This window comes from Anastrepha ludens, chromosome 3 (genome assembly GCF_028408465.1).
Source record: "Anastrepha ludens isolate Willacy chromosome 3, idAnaLude1.1, whole genome shotgun sequence".
Taxonomy (NCBI): Eukaryota; Metazoa; Arthropoda; class Insecta; order Diptera; family Tephritidae; genus Anastrepha; species Anastrepha ludens.
Window position 1 is genome coordinate 54,205,123 of NC_071499.1, and position 22,809 is coordinate 54,227,931.

Sequence of the window (22,809 nt, forward strand, 5' to 3'; positions counted from 1 at the left end):
GTAACGGAGAAATCTAAAGTCCACCTTTAGCTAGTTAACACGCAGGTAATACTTAGAATTGGACAGGCCATCTCTTAAAAAACCGTCCCACAGCAACACAAGAATGACCCTAAATTGGAATCTTCAGGGAAGCAGATGCCGCGGACGGCCAAAGAACACCTGGAAAAGATCCATCCTGTATGACTTATCTTCCATAAACAGAAGCTGGGGCAACGGTAAGCCTATATAATTTATTCGCGTACCTTGGAGAAGCCTTGTAGATGTCCTACGTTCCTCAAAGGAGTAGTCAGGAGAAAAAAAAATGAATGAAAGTAAATAAAAAAGAGCTACTGAAATGATGATGAATTTGTCGACAAATTCGCTGAAAGATTCTTTGATATTCAACTCTTTTATTTCGGTAACTGTATAAAGCTTCTATCAGTATTTGGATCGCAGTTAAGAGCTCTAAATGTGGATCACAAAAAAATCAAGCTTGGCCATTTTAATACTAAGGCACATAAAGGAAGAACTCATAACAGAACATAATATAGGAGAACATATCAAAACATAACGCTATAAATTCAGCCTCCATATCAGCGTAACATAACATACCACAACATAGCATATCTAAACCAAACAAAATATAACATCACATCATATAACATAATATTTACTTACTTACTTATATTGGTAGCGCCGTATGACAGTCTTTGCTATTGACTTGCCTTGCTGGATTGTTCATACGGATGGCATGGCCAAGCCAGAATAGCCGCTGTATTTTTACACGCTTAACTTTGCCCAAGTCCCTATAAAGCTCATAAAGCACGTTACTACAATGTATACGGTACTCCTTACCAACGCGGAAGGTTTAGGTTAGGTTAGGTTATAATGGTTGCCCAGAGAGTAGGGCCCACTTGGACGAAATAGTTTGGTTCGTCCTTTGTGATACCATTTAAGGACAGAGAAGGGGGAGGAAGGGAAGGGATGGGGGAGTGGTGAGTGTTTGTGGACTACGAACGGTGACTAGTCCGCGGTTGTGTTAACCTCATTATGCTGCTGATGTAGTTCATCAGATTTTTGTTATCAACACCTGCTATATCAGCAGGCGCAGAAAAGAAATGAGAACCAAGATACTTGAATCTTAGTCCCGCGAAGGCTGGGCAGCTAAGGAGCATATGCTGAGATGATTCCACCTTATCCTCCATGCAGCTGACGCAAAAAGGACTCGAAGTGATTCTGAGTCTCACGGCATGTGTACCTCGCGGACAGTGCCCTGTGATGATGCCCACGAAATTTGAGAGATGACATTTTGTCATTCCCAGGATATCCCTCGAACGCCTCCTATCCAAACGTGGCCAGAAGGACTTCGCGACCCTACACGTTCGTGTACTTGCCCAGCGTTCGCTGAGTTGGTGCATAGCCCATCCTTCCAGGAGTAGAGCGCAGGTTGTCAAGGGGATCCCGATCCTCTCCTTTCGCGGGCACATTGCCTCACAGGTCCCCTGTCTGGCCAGCTCGTCGGCTTTGCAGTTTCCTGAAATGTCACTGTGACCAGGTACCCAAATTATCTTTATGTCGAAGAATTCTGATGCAATCGAGAGTGAGACCAGGCATTCCCTGACCAGCTTCGAATGCACTATAATAGAGCCTAGGGCCCTGATGGCCGCTTGGCTATCGGAGTAAATATTTACCTTCTTAACAGTTATTACGCAAGTAAGTAGCCAGTCAGCTGCTTCTTTAATTGCGGCCACCTCTGCTTGGAACACACTGCAGTGATCCGGTAGCCTGAATTTGAGTTTGATGGGGAGCTCTTTGCAAAATACTCCTCCTCCAACCCTACCGTCCAACTTCGAGTCATCCGTGAACAGGTTAACGAGGTCCTGCCCCCAGGTGTTGCCCCCGGTCCACTCCTCCCTTCGTGGAATATGGGTGGAGAAAGTTCCACATGGACTTAGCGCAGGCACACACTGGTCCGTCGACGAGGGGATGAACTCAAAGTTTCTGAGGATGCTTGAGTGCCCATATGTGAGGTTGAGCTTATAGCCCAAGCCCCTCAGTCTGATTGCGGTACGAGCAGCGGCAATTCTGCCTGCGATGTCTATAGGTACCACGTTTAACATTACATTAAGCGCTAGAGTAGGAGTAGTTCGAAACGCCCCACTGATTCCAATGAGTGCAGACCTCTGGAGTCTCTCTAGCTTTTTAACTGATGTCGTCCTCTCCAGTGAGTTCCACCAGACAGTGACTCTATATAACAGAATTGGCTTTATTATGGTATTGTAGAGGCAGAATACAACTCTGGGCGAGAGGCCCCACCTTTTGCCAATTGCGGCTTTGCAGCCATACAAGGCGATTGTTGCCTTCCTTACTCTCTCCTCAATGTTGGGCTTCCACGTCAGCTTACTGTCAAGGATTAGACCTAGGTACTTCACCTTGTCAGAAAGCACCAGCGGAGCGCCCCCCATCGAGGGGGGTTGAGCTCTGGGTATTTTATATTTCCTCGTGAAAAGGTCGAGCTCCGTCTTAAGAGGATTCACCGATAAGCCGCAATCTGCTGCCCATCGAACAACTACGTTCAGATATCCCTGCATTAAATCATACAGGGTATCTATAAACTTTCCTCTAACAATTAATGCCACATCATCCGCGTAGGCAATCACCCTACAGCCCCTCCTCACCAGCTCCTCCAGCAAGTCATTGATAACAATGATCCAGAGGAATGGTGAGCAGAGGCACGCCGCAAGGCGGGGTTCTCTGCCGGCGAAGAGAGACGCCGCCCCACTCTGCCACGACCGTTCTGTCGCTGAGCATTCTGTAGATAAATCTGGAAAGGTCGGCTCCGACCCCCAGCCTACCCAGAGCTTTCGTGATTGCCTCCGGGAGAACGTTATTAAAAGCCCCCTCAATGTCGAGGAAGGCGCCAACTGCGAGTTCTTTCTGATATAGAGATTCCTCAATATCTTTAACAATTGTGTGCAGAGCGGATTCCACTGATCTGCCCTTACAGTAAGCATGTTGGGTATGCGACAAACGCGGAAGGGACTAATGTTGATTTGTTTTCATTCATTACAATTTAAATTAGATGGAATGAGACTATAAAAAAACAGATCTTAGAAAGAAGTTTCCTCTTAAAGGCTCAAAAAACATTCTCACCTGCTGTTGACATCGTCTATGCTTCTGCGCCAAATAGCAGGACGGGAATGATGAGCGTTTCGTAAAGAGCCAGTTTGGTCCTTCGGGAGAGACTTCTACTTACATCTTAATTGCTTACTGAGCCCAAAGTAACACCTAATGGTAGGGGTTACTCTCCGTTTTATCTCCAGGCGGACGTCATTTTTCTTCTTCGAACTGTTGGTTGTCAACACTGGTTGTCCAAGAAGGTGACTTATTTTGCCCTCATTCATCGCAAGACCCTCATTGCTCACCTCTCTCTTTAAACTGGAGTATCCAGTATAATGTCGATGCCATAGGCATATGCTACTAGAATGTACTCTGGTGGAAGTTAGAGCCAGTGCGGTTTAACTCGGCATCACGAAAGACTTTTCCCAGTAAGAGGTTGAACAAGACACAAAAAAGAGAAGTCGAGACGACAGCGGATGACCTTGTGTTTGAAATGTCGTTTAGTATCGAACGACCCGGAGAGTTTGCTTTCAATTCTGACGGAGCTTGTCGAAGCGGTCAATGTCTTCTTACACAGCCCTACTAGTTTTTCGGGGATACCGAGCTCAGACATAGCGGCATAGAGGTGATTTCTATCTGTACTATCAAAGGCGGCTTTAAAATCAACGAAGATATGGTGTGAGTCGTGGGTTTTCTCCGTGTGGTGGTCGACTTACCAAGCCTGAAGTCGCATTGATAAAGCCCAATCAGATTGTTGAGAATGAGTTTCATTCTCTCCCACAATACGCTCGACAGGACCTTGCATGCGATTTCAGGCTAGTTTATCCCGCGGTAGTTTGCGCAGATTGCAAGATCACCTTTCTTATGTATTAGGCAAAGCACAGTCAGGTTCCAATCGCTTGGCATGCTCTCATCCGTCCATATCCTGCAAGGGGGCTGATGCATGCGATTTGTCTTCTCTTCGCACTTAACACAATATATGATAACATAGCGAAATAAATCACAACATAAGACACTATAACATAACTTAATACAATGTATCATAGGAGCGAATATCATAACATAACACAATATATATTCAGCCTCCATATTACCGTAACATAAAAAATTACAACACAACACAATAGTACATATAGCATAACATAACATAACATAGCATAGTGGAACATATCATAATGTAATACAATATAAATGCAGCCTCCATATCAGTGCATCTTAACGAACTATGTACATCATAACATAGCAAAAATATACATAACATATCACATAACATAACATAACTCAGCCTAACATAGTGGAACATATGAAAACCATCTTAACATACCAGCACATAATATCACATAAAATAACATAACACAATATAACAATATATATTCTTTAATAAAACATAACACAGCATAGATATAACATAACATGAAATAACAACTAATAACACATCACAACATATTATTTATAATACTCGTAGCATAACTAAATACATGATAACATAACTTAGCCAATTGAGCATAACTAATCTTTGCAAGCCACCACCATCACTGAGCTTTGCTGTAGGTTCCAGCATAATTGTGAATGGGCGTCATCTTGAAGAAAGAAATTATGAGCCCCATTGAATTTGGTAAAATTCAAAGACGGCAAAAAAGAAAGCTGCGGTCTGTGCCACGCCAGCCGACTGTGGGAATCCTTTGAAACATGAATGATAGCAAAGGTTTCTAGTCACCTTAAGCTAGAACTCGAAAAGAAAAATGACGATTTGATCTTTTGATCGTAGGCACGCATGTCGAAGTGCGCACTGTCGATCAGCCCACCGAAATGAATTCTTCAATGATATGTCACTCATACATACATAGATATGCTATGCACATAATTCTCCAAATCAAAGCGAACTTAATATTTCGCGCTATTCACACTAATTTATTAGGTAGGTCGCTAACGAGATATGTAGAAGTATTAAATTTATGGCATGCATTAACTATGCGAAAGAGCATATCGTTAAAGTCATTCAAAGCGATAAAAATTGAGAAAAGCAATAAAAGTCGTTTACGCATTATTTCGTCCAACGGAAATAAATAGCTTAGCAGAATTTCACTTTTCAATGAGCGAAACGAGCAAAAACAAAAGAAAAAAACAAAAACACGGAGAAAAGAATAAATAAAACCTTGGTATGCACATAAATATTTAGGTGCTTGTGAAGATCAGAAAAAGCTGGTACTCCTATGAAATATACGTGGGTATATGCAATACTTGTTGCATACAAATATACTCTTGCCTGATTGTGCGTTAGTAAGTTCGTCAGGGTAATTTGAACAAGGCAATTCCATTAGCTATCACCTAAACGAAAGTAGAAAATTCTAGCCGCAGCAGGTTTACAAGTATTTAGTACCCTATTTACGAGTTGAAATGCAAGAGCTGTGTGTGTATGCATGCAAATAAAAATCAAAACTTAACAAGAGTCTGAATAGCAATTTTCATTTTCCATTTGTAAAATTTAATTGTGATTTCTTGAAGGTCTTGGCTTTAGTGGCAGTGGCACGAGTACTCGTATTATTACTTTGGCGCCTTTTTTTTTTTTTTTTTTGGCTACTATTATTTAGATCTTGCGAACTGATCATTTAACAGCAAAAAAGTGTTTGAACACATACACATTTCCATGCATCTTTTCATATAGTAAGGGGGAAGGGGGTCCCAAAGAGTGGTTTATACCTTTTCGGGCGCAAAATAGCACTCAGTGTAAAATTAATATGTGATTGAAAGTAGAATAATAATAATAATAATAATAAAAGTAAAATACTAATAAAAATAATGGTAAAAAAAGAAATTCATTATTTTTGCGTCAAATTCAAAACTTTATTTAAGATGCTTTGCATTGTCCGATTTGGTTCAAATATGCACCGTTTTATTGCATAATTTGTTGCCATTTCAAAGGTAGCTTCATAATGCCGCTCTCATAGAAGTCTTGGTGCTTATTGGCGAAAAAGTCTAGTAATCGATTTTCACAATTTTTTCGAGATACCAATTTTTTATTACTCAGGAAGCTTAGCAACGAGAGTAGAAGGTGGCAATCGCTTGGTGCTAGGTCCGAACTATATGGTAGATGCATTAAAACTTCCTACCGGAGTTATTGGTGAGTAACTGCAGACGTGTGTGGCCTTGTGTTGTCCTGATGATGGAACACTACACCTCTAGAAATAAAAAATAAATAATTGGCGCGTACACTTCTGTTAGGTGTTTGGCCGAGCTCCTCCTCCTATTTGTGGTGTGCGTCTTGATGTTGTTCCACAAATGGAGGGACCTACAGTTTCAAGCCGACTCCGAACGGCAGATATTTTTATGAGGAGCTTTTTCATGGCAGAAATACACTCGGAGGTTTGCCATTGCCTGCCGAGGGGCGACCGCTATTAGAAAAATGTTTTTACTAATTTTGCTTTCATCGAGATTCGAACCAACGACCTCTCTGGGAATTCCGAATGGTAATCACGCACCAACCCATTCGGCTACGGCGGCCGCCAACTACACCTCTGCTGTTGGCCAATTCTGGCCGTTTCTGGTCATTCGCTAGCTTTAAACGGTTCAGTTGTTGACAGCAGAGATCTGAGTTTAGTGTTTGGCTATACGGAAACAACTCATAAAAAATGATACCTTTCAAGTTGCCTCAAATATATAGCTGAACTTTCCTGTTCTGGTTTGGTCACCGTTTGAGTTGCTTCATTACGCTTTGACCACCATCGTTTTTGCACTATATTGACGTATGTGACCCATCTCATCCCCAGTCACCATTCGTTTAAGAAATGGGTCGATTTCATTCCGTTGGGTCAAGGCTTCTCAGAGGGGAAATTCGATTCATCATGTTTTTTGGTGTTAATTGGTGTGGTACCGAGAATCGAGAATCGACTACTGAAATGCCGGTAAATTTCGATTATTTCTGTGATTTTATCGTCATTTTCTTTAACATGCATTGCACGTAATTAACTGTTAAAGTATCGGCACCACCAACACGATTCACAATTTGATATGCATTTTCACATATTCACCTTTATCAAAGAAAAACTGTTAAATGTACCGAATTTTCTCTTTGTTGACTTCCATCGTTAAAACCCTGTAACTTACAACTGAATGGAACAAATAAAAAACAGCAAAAGAATTTTTTTAGTCTCAAATCTCACCTTGAAATCATCGGTCTAGAACGCTACAGAACTGCAAAGTCTTTCGAGACAAGCCCGAACAGAAAACTGTCGAACTTTTTCTTCTAAGCCTTTAACGTTCGGTTGATGGTCGGTGTTAATATAGGGCACAATCAATGGGTCAACATTTGATTTGTTTTGATCCCGATTTGCCTGTCTTGCTTAGGAGAGCCGGATAGCGCTGCGCATTTTCTTTGAGAGTGTCCTGCATTTGCTAGAGCGAGGCTGCGCAGTTTAGGTTCCGATGCCATGAGAACGAGTAAAATTTGTTCTCGCAAACTGGAGGACATTTTCAGATTTGCCAAAGAATCTGGAAAACTCGTCCAGGTCTAAGTACCTCTGTTCCATCCTGTCTTTTTCCTTCTATTACTTCTCTCCTTTCCTCTTTGACTATTTATCCTTTCACTTTCCAGAACTTTAAATAAAAGGGGCTTTTTAGCCTGAGTATTTTAGAAGTTACCAAATCTTTTTCAAATTTAAATTTCATTTCACTTTGACATCAAGCATAAAATTTAAATTGTTTGATCGATACTTTATAAGATATCGATCACTACGGCCAGCTACCGAGAAAATAATGGATTTCTTTTTCCGCAAACAAATATAATAATTTTAATGAAATTAAAGTGAAGTCTAAAATAAACAAGACTGGTGCCATACAAATTTTTTTTAATGAGTTACTGTGTTGGGAGTTACATCCCCAGCTGACTTCCAGTGAAAGCTTGGTGATATTCCGTTCAGTGGACGCGAAGTTATTGCCTCTAAAGTGTCAGCATGTTTATGTCATCGGTACAAAAATTAGTTTCGCACAAAAGAGCTAATATCAAATTTACCGAAACATTTGAACTGATGAAAAAAGTTTATGACGATGATTGCCTATCTCCTGCCAAAGCTCATGAGTGGTTTACACGTTTCAGAGATGGTAGTGAGGACATAAATGACAATGAACATACCGGCCGTCCAAAACCAGTAATAACCGAAAACTCCATAGAAATTGCTCATTCGTTATTACGATTTCAAGTGAGTTGCACACAATTAGTTCGGGCCAATGGGCCAAACCGTCAAACCAATTTTCTATCTTGACGTTTTGAAGTGTTTGTTCACACTTGTTCACATTCATCGAATTCGCCCTGAATATCGCGACGGAGGATGCTGGCGCTTATTGCATGATAATGCACCATCTCATCCATTCACTCTTGTGACTGATTTTTTGATTAGAAATCGCATTTTAACCATCAATCACTCACCGTATTCACCTGATATGGCTCCCTGTGACTTCTACCCATTCGGAAAATTGCATTTGGCCATGAAAGGAAAACGTTTTGCGTCCGTAGAGGCCATCCAAAAAGCTTGTACCAACGTCCTGAAGGACATTCTGGATTCTGGTGAATGACTTGAAACACTCTTTCGAAAAGCTTTTAGATCGCGCAAAACAGTGTATCGAGGCCAGAGGGGACCATTTTGAATAAATAAACTCGAAGTTATCAGATCAAAGCTCCTGCCGTGTCTATTTTAGCTTAGTCTTGTTTATTTTGGGCTTCACCTTGTATATTATGATAGAGTTACTCCATCTCGGTAGGGTTCGCAACTACCGGAGATAACATGTGCCCCGGATATCGGTATCAAGGGACAATGCTCTGTTGTTTTGTGTTACGATGTAGTAATGTTGCAAGAGTGTAAAATTTTAATAGATCTGGTTTAAAAAGGACCTTACTATATTACAAGTTTTCAGTATAACAGCTTTTTGTATTTGTGCGTGTGTTTTTTCGTTTATATTTATTGATTTTAGGTTTCGTATGAAAGTGTTGTGTAATATTCCTGTTGCTGAAATAATAATTGGTACTATTTTCACTTCATTTTGTTTCCATATGTTTTTGATTTCTTGCGCAAGCTCTATGTATTTTTCAATTTTTTCTGTATATTTGCTGTGTATATTAACGTCATTAGGGACACTTATTTCAATGAACTGTGTGGTTTTTTCTTTCTTATCTATTATTGTTATATCTGGTCTATTGCATATTATTGTCTTATCAGTGTATATGGTTCTGTCCCAGTATAGTTTAAAGTCTTCGTTTTCTAGTATGGTTTCAGGTGTATATTCATAATATGGTGATGTGTCATTGGTTAAGTTGAGAAATGTGGCTATTTCCTTGTGGATAATTTTGGCTACTGTATTGTGTCTTTGTGTGTATTTTGTCCCAGCGAGCATTGGGCATCCCGCTGTTATGTGGTCTAAAGTTTCTTTGTATATGTTACATTTACGGCATCTGTCGGATGTGATGGTTGAATCTTTTATTATGTATTTTCTGTAGTTTCTTGTGGTTATGATTTGGTCTTGTATTCCAATGATGAATCTTTCTGTTTCTGCTTGTAGATCTCTCTTATTATTATTTTACTAATAAATACATACAAAGAGACCAACCAAAGATTCACCCTATACATCTAGATTTGTATGCATGTGCGCTTAGAAATGTAGAAATGTAAAAAAATATATTTGAATTTGCAATTTACAAGCCGCGTCACAGTGCCTCCATTGCGACTTTCTTCTTTTAACCGGCAACATATCGTGAATACATATGCTCGTGTGTACCTACAAGCCAATAACAAATACTTAAAGCAAAGTCTTGGTAATAGCATTGGCAGTCGATAGCCAACAGCAGCAACAGCAGCAGCACCTACAAATAACACTTGCCAACAAAAACAACTACAGCTTGAGCCAAGACACAAACACCATTCTTGATGTATGTATGTAGCTGCACACCTCTCCCTTAGCCCTCTAATACATTTGTACTAAATAGTAGTTTTGTATAAAGTAGTTGCGCATGCGCGCGACTCGCCTATGGCGCATCGTTTGAATGGCATCTGCTAGAGATGTGGCAGGTGCTGGCGAGGGCAAGTCGCTTTTTGTGCCTGGGGAGTCAAGTGTTTGTCTACTCGCACAAGTGATTGTTTGCTCTGTGTGCTTATGTGATGCGTAACTACACCCACTTTCTCATGGGAGAAAAGTGTTTGTCAGCAACAATAAATAATAATAATAAGGCATGTAAATAATGGCAAAGGGTATAAATATTTTGAACATAAGTACATACACATGTTTATATGTTAGTAAGAACTAAATAAAAAAGAAAAAAAAAATTGAAAAAAAAAACAAATAAAAATCTGTGCACGTTCAATTTGCATCGTTTGGGATGGGAGAAATTGAAGCGTAGCGCTGTTAGGGCCCCATTTCAAATACTCGTATACTCGTATGTATGCACGTAGTTATCTTCGAATCCCAAATGCCAGTGGGCCCATTGACACTTGGGCGCAAAAGCTTTTGCTGTGAATAGCTAATCTGGACAGCCCATCAATTATGTATGTACATATTTGAAGTGTATGAAATTCACTTTCTACGAATTAATTTAATGAGATGCCTCACGATGTCGCTATGATAATGTAAAAAGTATTCTGTATGACAAGAAAGAAATTTTAATTGATTTTACATTTAGCTTCTCTGCAAACTTTTGCCCAGTTACGCGAGGCTGCTACTCAGTAATAGCTTAGGTTAGCTGATGGCCTGTTACTATGCGAATTTAAGGAGACATTTCCAAATTACGGCTGAAATATCTGCCGATCCATCAAACTGTAGTGTCTTCAGATATTTGAAGCGTGTTTTGAATAAAAAAGGATATGCGCTACAGTTTCCCCTGAGCTCTGCTCTCTACATTGCCTGCACTCCTCGCTGTCGGAGATTCCATGTTGTTGTCCAGTTCGTTGTATAATATTCGCATTGACTTTGGTATTACGGTAACAAGATCCGAAGATAGACAGACCCCGTTTTTCGCTATATCGTCTGCTATCTCGTTCCCTTCAATGCCCTTATGACCGGAATCCCAATAAAAATGTAGCACAGAATTCGCTGCCAACCATTCAACTGCCTCCCTGCTCTGAAGCACGATTATGGGCGTTATGCTAAACGATTTAATGGCTGCCTGACTGTCTATGTAAAAGGTAACCTTGGAGTTGGCCCCAGTAGTATGACAAGCTGGGACTGCTGCCTTTTCAACTGCGGAAACCTCAGCCCGGAATACACTGCTGGTAGCTTTTACGACTTCCTTAAGTGTAACTCTGGACAGTATATCCCAGCGCCTACTCCACTAATCATTTTAGAACAGTCCGCATGGGAGTTAAGAGTCTTCAGTTTGGAGCTAAAGCCCTTACGCCATCCTTCTTTCTCGATAGTAATCTTGAACTTTTTTCTCCTTTGAAAACCGGAGCCATATAATACATATTGACTTTATTGTTCTGGTTTATTGAGCTATGTGCATAGATCCGGAATGCGAGTTCGTTTAGGGAATTTAGTTTTCCTGCTTATTTCGCTGCAAAGTTTTCTGCAAAAGGATCTATCGCTGGTGGGTCAAGTATGCATTCGAGGGCCGCCGCTGGAGTCGTTCTTAGCGCCACCGTAATGCACGAAGCAGCTAGTCGCTGAACTTTTGTCATAGATGCAATGTTTGAAGGTTTTAAGTCACGGTCCACCACTCCAAAGTACCATAGAGAAGTATTAGTCTGACCGATACCATGTAGCTAGCACCAATGCATCAGAGAGGGTCGCCACAATCATCTTTTTTACATGCGTAGCGGGCGCATTCAGCCTTTCTTCCATATTTCGGTTCCACAGTAGCTTGCTTTCTAGTACTACGCCAAGGTATTTCGTGTGTTGTTTGCTTTGTAAGTGCTTTGATTTGGCCATCAACATCTTCTTTGAGTAGGGCCTCTAGAATATATTCTGGAATACGTGTTATTTTAAAGAACCTACACCATAAATTTCCCATTAACTTTTTGTGTACCTCAGTGGGTTTCTGTCCTTTATGGAAATAAGAAAACTAATGTTGCACCTTCCAAATGCTTGCAGTGTTTTTCAAGCCGAAGTATTGGTAATAGGGAGCAACTTTGTAGGCTACTAATCGAAAGCTTCACTTTCAAGGGCGAGGAAACTTCTAAGGCTATCAAAGCTTCAGCTTCCGAACTTGGCAGGTATCCTTATGGGACATTGTCCATTAGGTGTCCATGCGGTGGGACTTGGGATTGCTTTAAGTGCATTTTGCAGAAGCTGTCTGAAGGACGAGATGGAATCATCTCAACCCCTTCTTCTCAGCTGCCTGCTCTCGTCGGGCAAAGATTAAGATATCTGGTGTCTCACTTTTTCGCTACCCCTGCGGATATTGCGGGTTTAAATATCAAAAACCTGGGGAAATTCATCAGTAGCGTGAAGCGGTAAATTCCAGCGTTGGTCGTCATCCTCTAATCTAAAGTGCCTTTTTCCTTTTTTTCCACATGACTGGTTCATTTCCTTCTACTTTACTCCCTCCTCTATATGGTATCCCCACGACCGAATTTTGAATATTTGCCCTTTTATGACGAAGCGCATTTTTGTTTCTGCGGCTATGTTAATAAACTGCCGGAGATGAGTATCGGGAACTCCCCATGAGATCATCGAGAAGCCAATGCAACCTCAGAGAGTGATACTATGATGCGGGATTTGGAGCGGTGACATCGTTGACCCATTTTTCTTTGAAAATGCTGCTGGAAGTGCCATTTCGGTGAATGGTGTGCGCTAAAGAGGTGTTACAAATTTTTTGTGGCCAGAAATTAAAGACATGGACTTGGAAGATCTTTGGTTTCAGCAAGATAGTCCACCATACTACACAGTTATTCTCCAATCGATCTTTTGCGGGCTTGTACGAACAATCCATTTATGATTCGGGACTTTACGGCGAATGTAGGGCAAAACATCTATGAGATAAAGCTGGAAACCATGGTCTGTATTAATAGGATGCGCTACAATGAAGACAGCCGGGACAGCCAAATACTTGTGAAGGCCTTCCTCTTCCTTTGCTACCACCAGCTGGTACCGCATCGAATACTTTCAGAGCCGGAGCTTTTGTATTCATTCGTATGATATGACCCATGCAAAGGAGCTGCTGCGTCGTCAAGCTCATACAGCTCATTGTTCCATCGCAAACGATAATCGCCGTCGCTAACGTGCAAAGGTCCAAAAGGTCTTCCGCAGAATCTTTCTCACAAACACTTCAAGGGACGCCACATCGAAAACTACTTTCGTCCAAGCTTTTGCGCCAAACGATAAGACGGGCAGGATGAGAGCCTTATAGAGTGTTAGTTTTGTTCGTCGAGAGAGTACATACTTTACAACTCAGTTGCTTACTTAGACCAAAGTAGCACTTGTTGGCAAGAGAAATTCTCCGTTGGATTTCAAGGCTGCCATTGTCTCTTACAACCTCGAAATCATAACAGTCAACAGTGACGTGGGTGCCAATCTGCGAGTGTGCGTAGGGAGGTAATTTGTTTCGTCCTCGTTCACAACCAGGCCAATCCAGTTTGGAAGAGGCAAAACTAACGGCGCGGTTGTTAAGCCCAATGATGTCAATATCATCGGTATACGCCAAAAATTTTACGCTCTTATAAAAAATTCTACCTGAGCGAATAAGTTCTGCGGCGCGCACAATCTTTTCCAATGTCAGGTTAAAGGAGTTACACGACACAGGGTGACCCGCTGTGAAACTTCGTTTGGTATCGAACAGCTCGGAGAGTTCCTTCTCCATTCTATTGGCGCTGTAACGTAATTATGCAAAGCCGTATTAGTTTTAGGATACCAAATTTAGACATTGCGGTTTATAGGCAACTCCTTTTCGTATTGTCGAATGCAGCTTTAAAGTCGACAAAATATGGTGTGCATCGATTCTAATTCCATTGGTCCTTTCCAAGGCTTGGCATATTGTCAATATTGTGAGCATTGGAGGACGGTTCCAATGTGTAAGGACTCAATCGGGTGGAAAAGTCCCTGATCCCCATTCACTTAGGAGTGGCCAGTACGATTACTGCAAACTGTTTAAGCAGCTCCCAACTTGCCCAAGTATTCTCTGGGTAGCTTCCAAACATCCGTTCGAGAGCGAGATAATGTGAGAGGGCGAAACAACCTAGGATATTTGGTTGTGTGTTGGGTTTGGGAACCGCAACGTATATATCCACCCCCAATGAAAGAGCACACAAAGCCTCGGATGAGGACTGCATTGTTGGGTTATTTCATCTAAAAAATTTTTCTTAGAAAAATTCCAAAATTAAAAAAAAAAATGTATACGTCGTATTGATTACGATGTATTGTATACGATGCATTGATATTCAACATTTTAACGATTCAACGATAAGCTCTGGGTGTCAAACGGTATACCATCGTTTTCTCAAATGTTTAAATGAACAAAGTGTTCATTTTGTTGACAGCGACAATAAGTCATTTCGATTTTGAGCGATTGCTACAATGTTGTGCATATTATGAGTGTCACGCAAATGGGAATATTTATGTGCCCACACGTTTAGGACCAACACTAATAAAAATATCAGCATAAGCAACGACAACGACAACAACAACAGTAAAAACAAAATCCAATGACAAATAGAAACCAAAAGAGGGTGAAAAATTAGTGTTTTGACGCATTTTTGCCAATGGAGTGATCCAGCCGCACCCGTCTTTGCGGCCTCACTCACCTCAACATGCAAACCATAATTAAATTTCACATACAAACATTTCCAATTTCACTTACAGTTCGAAGGCGTGCGTCTGGGTACTTTCTTCCAAGTGCGTGTCAAATGCCTTTTAGCGTTTGTGTCAACTGCCGCAACGGACCGCCTTCAAAAGCGACGCCACATCATTGCAGATGAAGATGCTAAAACGCATAGTATGTGACGTGCGCGCGTCCCAAAGGTGGCTGCACCTGTCAAACAAAGTCATAAGCGTAAGTATTGCCGGAATTGAGTGACTGCAAAGTTTGCAAACTGCGCGTCAATAAACGAAAACACAGACCGACCAACCATATCAACACGATTGGTTTGGCGTGCTGGTAGAACGCGCGTGGCCTGAGGCGTGTTTAACACATTCATGCAAACGGTGCGGCGTTGCGCGCGACGCGGCACATAAACTATGGTGATAATAATAACAATAACAATGCACAAATCAATAGTCAACGGCAAAGCAACATTGTATAGATATGTACATACACATGCAGTTACAAATGACAAACATAATATACTTTGCGCTGTAATACGAATGCTTGGCAATAGCGGCAGATGACAGCAAATAAAAAACAAAACGCTACAATCTTTGCAGTAGCCGCTCACTCAAGCAGTGTCACCAATGCGGAGCGAATTCGCAATATCGATGCGACACAATGGTTGTAGAGTATACTCGTACAACAGTAACAGCAACAACAACAACCTAAGTAAAATCAATCGAATTCAACACATACACACCCGCATCATCATAAACGCTCTTTTTACTTACATATACATATGTATGCATGTACGCATGTGCATATATTAGTAAGTAACCTCAATTCGGCGCACACCCGCGCATCCAAGGCATCTCATGAGCGCTTAGAAACGCAAATACTCTTTTTTGATTTTCGATTTTCAATTTCATTTTCGTTTTCTATTTGAGTTTTGATTGATGCTTTTGTTGTTAGTTGTGTACAAATTAGAAATTGAAAAGTGACAGCAGCACCAACAGCGGAAGCACAACAACAGCACAGCATTCGCTCAGTGCAGAAGTCATAAAATCGTAAGAAACATTACTCATTGGCAACGGTATTTTTGGTATATGTACTAACAAAATTTGAAAACAAGGAATTAAAATGCGTCAATGGAGACAGACGCGCTTAGACATTTATCGTTTGCAAAAATGAAGAAGAAGAAGACGAGCATTGCGAGCGCGCGGTGAGGTGAGAAATACTTTTAATGCATGTTTGTATGTTTGTATGTAATTAGGTGAGACAACAAAGTATGCTAGTTTATGAGTTGGGAATAACTAGAAGGCAACGAAGCGTGGCGGCGATGCTTTGTTAGAATCCGGAAGAAAATTAATTAGTTGGAAGAAAAGTTAATTTCGTTTTTTATTTTCAATTGTGTTTATTAACTACTACTTCATTTTCCATTAAGCAATAGCACAAGTATAATAGAAGCTTCAGTTTCAATTAAGGGCTCGGCACGTTGAGTGCTGACTTACAAAGTGCGTTTCATAAATTATATGAATGAATATTTTCGCAACTTCGCAGACTTATAAAACTTAAATAAGAAATAAATTTAATAATTTTTTTTGTCGAAAATACAGTTAATATTAAATAAGAAATAATTTTAATAAGTTTTTTTTTTCGAAAATATGTATATTTCATTCTACAGGGTGCGGAACTCGAAGTGTAACCAATTAAAAAGCCGATAAATGTAGTTTGGAAAATTGCTTTTATTCAATTCAAAGTAAAAAATGTGTGAAAATAATATACAAAATTAAGAATCAATTTACTTTTGCTCGATATGACCACCTTTTGCCTTGACTATGGCCTTGAGACGGTACAGAAACGAAACGATGCCCGAATGTGACTTGCAGGTATTTTTTCTCACTCGTGGACAATGGCTTTTTCAGCGCCTCGAGACTGGTGAATCTTTTAGTTCGCACCTTGATCTCCAAAATGGCCTAAAGGGAATAATCCATCGGATTCGCGTCTGGTGAATTTGAGAGCCATTGTGTGGACGTTATGAAGTTCGGAACGTTGGTTTTTAGCCATTCTTGGTTCACTCGAGCTTTGTTAGACGCTGCCAAGTCTTATTGAAACGTCCATGGTCTGCCATCGAAATGTTTGTCTGCCCACGACTTCAAAGCTAGAATAATTTCCCGATAATATTTCGCATTCACCTTGACGCCTGGCTCGATGAAAACGATTGAAGAGCGCCCACCTGCGGTTACAGCGGCCCAAACCATTACCTGTAGCGGGGCTGTCTCCTGGTGGCCATTCGACGACTCAAATTCTCGTATGAACGGTCGGTCAAATAAACCGTATCGTTTTTGTTCTGTCAATTACTATTCTTAAAGTGCAACTTTGAAGCGGCGAAATTTTGTTTATACGAAAGAAAATGCCCAACGTCGTCGTAAAAAAAATGTCAGAAATCAACGCGGTTTTTACCCACATGAAACTTTCGATTTATAATATCGAAATTCAGTGGGCTATAATCTTGTACACTCGAAATTTTTCAATAGTTTCTGATTAAGAGTAGGGACCCCTACAACCGGAACACGCATCTAGGCACGAGTGCATAATTTTGAAACAAGGTATTGCTCAGTCCCATGCAGGTATAATACAAAGGTAGGTACAATATCTCGAGGACCTGTAGACATTAAAAAGTTGATTGTGACTTGCGTGCGCTTTGCTGCGTTAATTTTACATTAAATTTCGTAGATACGTGGGAACGGGGACTCCTCCCTAGCCTAAGCTCTAAAGATATAGAAGAAAAGGTATGCCATACGAAAAAAATGTGGTGCTGCTCAATCATTATGAGCTGGGGGAAGGAGGGTAGACAACCGTGTTTATAAGACTGGATTTGACTTAGCTGGACATTTCTGAAATTAATTACGATTGAGTGCGTAATCTTGCAGCCCAATTAGTACTATGACATTACGTCTTGAACTAGGCTTTTTTTTGTCGGTACAGACTAACAAGTACGGCACTCAGACAACATTAAGTCCATTGTACTGCACTCGGGTTCCCTTTTTTAATTTTCTTTAAATCTACTCGATCTCCGAAGAAATCTGAGTAGATCTTGTGGTGCCAAGGAGCCAAGGTGGTTGCTTCTTAACACATCAGTGCCAAAGAACTCAAGCCTGATTCGAGCGAAGGTTGGGCAGACGCACAGAAAGTGATCCTCATCCTCCCCTCCATATGCTGAGCGGGGTGCACTGTGTGAGATGCCCGCCTTTTCCATGTGCTTCCCCATAGAAGGTGGCCCGTCATCAGTCCCTTCAGGAGGATCTGCGACAGTCGGTGGGACGTGACAGGTAACATCCGTTTGGTTAGTTATTTAAGGAGTTTTTTACCCTGGAATGATGTTAGATTTAGGCAGTCAAAACTTCTCGGAACTCTTCTGGGAAGTCATAAGGATTTAGCTTATTTTGAAAATAATTTTTCCACACGAATCTCAGTAAGATGTAAATGGGATAACGGGTCAGTGGCTAGCTTCACTAACGGTTCAAGACTAAATAATAAGGTCGGGAGTGGAATGCACTCAGAAGTACTGCAGCTGAACCGAAGTGTATTAAGTGAACTACAGCAGCATCTTGCGTGTTGTTTTAAAGCTTTAAAAGAGGCTGCGTTTTGAATCAGGAACACATCGAATGCAGAGCTATTCTAAATGAGCTGACTAAACGGTGCACCACGAGTGTTATTTGCGTCCTTGGACCCAGAGATATTCCTGGAAGCTGCATCACGAATGAGCTGGCTAGGAAGGGGACTGACCTTAGATTAGTCAGATAGGTAAATAGGTAAAATGGTTGAAGTACCACTCTGGCACTCTCCAAAGGCAAAAAGCGCAGTTTTGATACCACTATGAGACCTCCAACAGGCGCATATTTACAGCCAGCCAGAGCTGTATAAGTAATAGAGAAGATGGATGGGATTTAGGTTGGCGTACTGCCCCAGGTTGTCGAAGAAAGAAGCACCCAGTGACCTTAATCATTTAGCTGCAAAACTCGGACATTGTAGAAGAAGTGCTCAATAGTCAACCTTCTCTCAAAGTTCCCTACTGCTTTGTCAATGGGGCCTAAATGGTAGACATAGCTTTTCTGTGTGTGTGCCGATCATCCACCAAGGGGTGAACACAGCTACAAGTTTAGAAATTGAATGGCATGTAGTCCCCAGGCCTTACTGAGTCCTCCGTTTATTGTATTAGGGCCAAAGGGTTTTCAAAAAACACACGAAGAAATGCAGTTCCATTTGAGAAATAAGTTGTGCAATACCCCTTTAACAAAAGTCAGGGGGATGCCGATCACCAGATAGCAGGTGTCTGAGACCAATTCCGTCGACACCTTCCTGTCAAGCTCATCAGCAATTTCATTTTTTCTATGTTTTGGAATCCAGATGAGAGAAATATTACCTGCAAACCCAAGAGATTTGATTTCTTCCTTTCAGAAGTTGACTAGTTTGGATCTGCCCCATGGCGTCGTCAGCGCCTTGATCCGGCTTAACTATCGACGACTTAACTAAAGACTTCTGCCTGAAAAATACTAGCAGTATTCGGCAATTTTAAGCAAACAAATCAGTCAACTTTGCCGATTATGTGGGCATCCCTTTATACTCAAGCTAGCTCTATAGACCAACCTACCAACCAATCCAATATCGTACAGGCCAACAGCAGATGGAACACGGAACCCACTTGCGAGGTAACCAGACAGGCCTGGCGTAGATTCTGACTTTTTGGATGCCTGGTAGACTTAGTACCCGCTACCATTCATAATATTCTATCGTCTCCTACAGAAGCGGTTTTATCGCATTGGTAGTTAGAGGGGGAACGTGAGGCCAAACTAGTGGCACCGTAATGAGACTTCAGACCTAAGCGGACTCTTCTACACTCTTATCGAGAGTGGTTACCACCGTAACGAAATCGAACCTAGGGGATGCTACTACCAACCAGCCACGTTCCCACGACAGTCGGTTCTACGTAATCGGAACGACCCGGATTTATATCCGGCCAAGGACTATCACTTCAGCAGCATTCCCCGTGCAGCCAAGTGCTAGAAAACGGTGGGGAGCCTTAGATAGGCGGAGTTATTCGGTTACTCGTTTCATGTAAAGGATAGTATTTATTATTATTAATTCCATATTCCTTCAGGAGCTTAATCAAGAAAAGTTTTCCAAAAACTTCTATTTCTAGCCAAAGAAACGATAGTAAGCCATAACGGAAGGCTGGCATTGGGCTGCTCAATGGTGTTCTAAGCGGTAATCTATGGCTGCCAAGAGCACAATAGGGCAAATTCAAGCCGAAATTTTTTCTTCTCAAGCGCAGTACTCGATAAGATTTCATGTATATGCAAGTACATATTCCTATTTGCATCTTGTTTTATACAAATACATCTGCAACGAAAAGGAATCACAGAAAACTAAAAAAAGGTACTTCAAATGTCCCTTTATGTAAAGAAAGTGAAGTAATTGGTGTAAAAGCCAGAAATACCTGCTTCGGTCGACAAGTTCTCAAACACCAATTAATACGAATTAGGTTGCCTTTCACCCTTTCACCAGATGCAGTCGCAAATGTCAACGATATATTTTTTCGAATTCTTTCACAAATTAACTTGTTTCACGTTTAACGATACTTGCCACATATCATATGAATGTACATATAATATTTATGAAGTACGAGTTGGTGCCATCACCACCACTACCACCGCACCAATCGGTTGCCACTCCAGCTAAACTTGGCCAGTTGAAATCATAATTATTGCACATGAATTATGCGAAAGGGCGCAAAAAAAAAAAAAAAAATTAACAAAAAAAAGTATAAAAAGCGAAAGAAAAATTAGCGAAAAAACATGAAATAATACGCTGGGAAGAACTGCTGATGAATGCGAATGAATTTGTGTTAAATTGATTAAATAACAACACGCGATGCAACACAGCAATACAATAACAGTAACATTATAAAGGCAGTGAATGAAGAGGCAGTAGGACCAGCAATGCTGCTTGAGAGCGGATGGAGTGGAAGCTGCAGCAGCAGCAGCCGAAAGCGCTGAAATTGAGCATACACATTCACACATACTCGTGCATATAAATACATGTATACAAGCACACATATGTACATATGTGCTTGCGAGCATACTTTGTGAACGAAAAGTGTTTGCTATTGTTGCCGTTGTTGTTATTGCAAATATTTGATTGTTTATATGTTTGTATGGCATGCATGCACACTCATGGTGGTATATATGTATGTGTATGCAACAAACATTGCTGAATGCTTCACTGCATTTCTGACGTTTTTCTAGTGCTTTGTTTGTTGTTGTTCTTACAATTGTTTGTACGAGTACTACAAATCATTTCCTTAGCCTTTCATTCGTCTCTTCTACCAAATATGGGAGAAGTTGGTTGCTTGCTTGTTTGCTGTGTACTTTTCTTTTCCGTGTATGTATGTATGTGCATGTGGGCCTGTAGCATTTTCTCACTGCTTTTGCACTACATTAATTCCAGCAATGCTCTTACAAATGTACATACCTACCATACATGACGTATGTGTGTATGTACATATACATATACTCTCATGTTGAGTCTGGCCAAAGAAAAGCGAAGCTGCCGGCCGGTTTCTTCATCGCCTTAACCCATTTTCTCTACTGCATTTAATTCCGCTTTTAATTTGTTTGGAAAACTAAAAAAAATATGTTCGCTTTTCTCCTTGGTTGAAATTCTTAGTAAATGAATTCTGTTACTGCATTCATATTTCAAAGCAGCTCTCACTCTCTCACTCTTTCTCCTCGTTAGGTTGTTTGGGTTGTGGAACAAATTATTATTAGGTTGGATGGTGTGCGGGTGTGGATAACATTGACAGGGCATCACATAATGCAATAATCCTGCAAAATATGGCAACGAAAATTGGAAGAAGTTCTTGAAACTTATATACAGGGTGTGCTTTATGCGTTGGCTCGTTTTTGAATGGCTCAATTGGAATATAAAATTGACAGATTCGCAAGAATATTATTGACAGGTTACACACTATCATATAGAGGTCGAAATTTTAGCGAAATAAAAATAGCGAGTTTTCACTTTTTCAGGCATAAAAAGTTTTCCAAAATAAACCGTTCCGCATGAAGTCACAACAGTATCAGTGAGGCCCCTAACCCTCAATCGACAAGTTTGAGTACCTAAATATGGAGCTCTACATTGCCCAGCTACATCGCGTGAATGAGGGTTTTCGACTAAAGAGACCTGATCGACATGGGCAAACCATACTTCCTCACGACAAAGTTAGGGCCCATGTTGCACAAGTCGTCATGTTGCACAAGTCGTCATGTTGCACAAGTCGCACTCCAAGAATTCCAATGGGACGTCCTTCAGCATCCGCCGTATTCTCTGGACCTTGCACCGACCGATTATCATCTTTTCTGCTTCCTATCAAATGATATGAAGGGCGTTACCTCGATAACAAAGTCGTTCTTAAAAACTGGCTCAACAACTTCTTTGACAACAGACCAGGCGATTTTTGGCGGAAGGGCATCAACAAATTGGTCGAGAGGTGGGAAGAGGTTGTAAACAGCAACGGCGAGTATACCTATAATTGATTAACTTATTGTTTTTTGTTTAAATAAAAGTCTTCCGTAAAAAATTGAGTTTGAAGAAGTCCTTGCCCTTACTGGTAAAAAATCTGAACAGCTCCTTTTCTCAAGTCTCGCTAAGGCGATTTTTGTAGCATAAAAAAGCTAACAAATGCATGAAAGCACTGTAGTCGCTTGTGGCGATACCTGGACTATAAGATGAATGCTATGGGTTCTCAAACCTAAGTTTTCGGAACTTTTAGCGCGTCGTTAAAGATGTGTGTGGCCTAGTGACCTCCTTTTTTCGTAAATTTTCATCAATTTTCGTCCCTTACAGTCAATTGCTTGTTTTCAGCTGGTCAATTCTTGACAGTAGTGGTTTGATATTAGTAGCATATAGTGGATGGCACCCTTCTCATCCCA